At 23.7% G+C, this 1,723-nt stretch overlaps 1 long non-coding RNA gene across 1 annotated transcript; it reads left to right on the top strand.

The window, feature by feature from the left end:
- Window positions 1–829: 829 nt before the first annotated feature.
- Window positions 830–1,580, top strand: LOC140920910 (uncharacterized). Its single transcript, XR_012163568.1, has 2 exons — window positions 830–1,282; window positions 1,384–1,580. It is a non-coding gene; the product is annotated as an uncharacterized lncRNA (long non-coding RNA).
- Window positions 1,581–1,723: the final 143 nt, after the last annotated feature.

The raw sequence follows: 1,723 nt of genomic DNA, 5'->3' as shown, positions 1-1,723 counted from the left end.
GTGTAGGGTAACAATCTTAATCCATGTACCCTAAATATCTAAGCTTCTAAATATTCATACATGTTACCTATGTTTTAATTAGAATAAATTATTAAATTACAAATTATTATTATTTTAACACAAAATTAAGAAAATAAAAATTACAAACTCAACCATTACTCCAAGTATTAGATTCAGCAAAGTTCTTTAATATTAAATTATAAAAATAATAATCTAAAGTATTTAAATTATATTGAGTCGTGTATTTTTTTTTTGATTTAGTGATATTAATAAAAAAACATAATACAAAATTAATTATTAGATTAAACACAAATTTATTTAAATAAAAATAAACTAAAATACAGAAAACAATTAAATTTTTTTATGAAAATAATGATTACCTTTATATATGTCAAATATTTTTACTTCACACGATAAATAATTGTTAGTTTTTTATGGTGAAAACAATCTATTATTATTATTATTATTATTATTATTATTATTATTATTATTATTATTATTATTCTCTCTCGCTTACTTTTTGTATTCTATTTTTTATTTGTTTTTCTAACTTCTTTTCTCCCTCATAATTTGATATATTTTATAACTTTTTTTACTTCTATTTTCTCTCTCATTTTTAATTTCAAATTTGAGATTTAAATTCTCTGTATTCATTTCGTCATCATTTTTTATTCAAACTCTAATTCTTCTTTGATATTCTCTAGACTATATTTTTCTTATTATTTTAATAAAATACATTATTGTGATTCAAATAGTTTGATTTGAAGCAAAACCATTGAAGGTTATTGTAATTTTTTAAAACATATGCCAAGGTACACAGTACAGACAGATTTAATAAAAGTTATTTCTTGCACCCATCAAAATGTAACTAACTAGAAAATAAAAAAAGAAATTTTAATATTTTTTCAATGAAATAAGTCAAGATTGATAGTTGAAAATGAAATGTCTTTAATATTTCTGTAACTTTTTTGACAAGATATATTTAAATAAAACTCGAGCAAATTTTTATAATAATTAATAAATAAATAAGGTAGGTGATTAGAGAACTGCAAAAGGTGATTCGAAAGAACAAATTGAAGGTAGGGTAGGGTTGATGCATTATTATTTTTATAGTTTAGTTTCAAAAGGCCACAAACAAATCATTCACATTCTTTGCCTATATAAGTCGTCAAATCTCTCCCACCGATTTTCTAAGAAAAAACGCAGCTAAATTTTCTAGACAACAAAACGCTTCAAGATGAAGAAAGTGACCCTCCTTGTTGCCGCCGCTACTGCAATTGCGGTATTGGTTTCAACTTTATCTCAAGATTCTTTTCAGGTATGTTGCTCAATCCTGTTTTCTTTAATTTGTGGGTAATTGAAGTGAGTGTTTTGATTTTGTAGGATGGTGAGGCTGAAAGAGGACGTGATAACTCTTCTTTAGCTTCAACAAACAAGTTTGCACCGAAATTTGATGGATTGCGATTCATTCAAACATTGATTACTGCTCATAGATGAATGTTTAAAAGATATTTGTCTCCTCTTTAATAGAAAAAGGAGGAATATAAGAACGAATCTATAGATTTTAAAAAGATTCTTTATGATCAAAATTTTAATAGATTCTTTAATTCATTTGTAACACAACATTTCAAACTATTTTATTAACTCATAATACTTAATGATAAAATATAATAAAAAATTTGAATAAATAAAAATAATCCAGTTTTGAAAATCTTTGTGTAGG

This window comes from Cicer arietinum, chromosome 6, assembly GCF_000331145.2.
Source record: "Cicer arietinum cultivar CDC Frontier isolate Library 1 chromosome 6, Cicar.CDCFrontier_v2.0, whole genome shotgun sequence".
NCBI classification, from domain to species: domain Eukaryota; kingdom Viridiplantae; phylum Streptophyta; class Magnoliopsida; order Fabales; family Fabaceae; genus Cicer; species Cicer arietinum.
The sequence above is the reverse complement of the archived record's forward strand: the minus strand, read 5'-3'. Positions and strand labels throughout refer to the sequence as shown.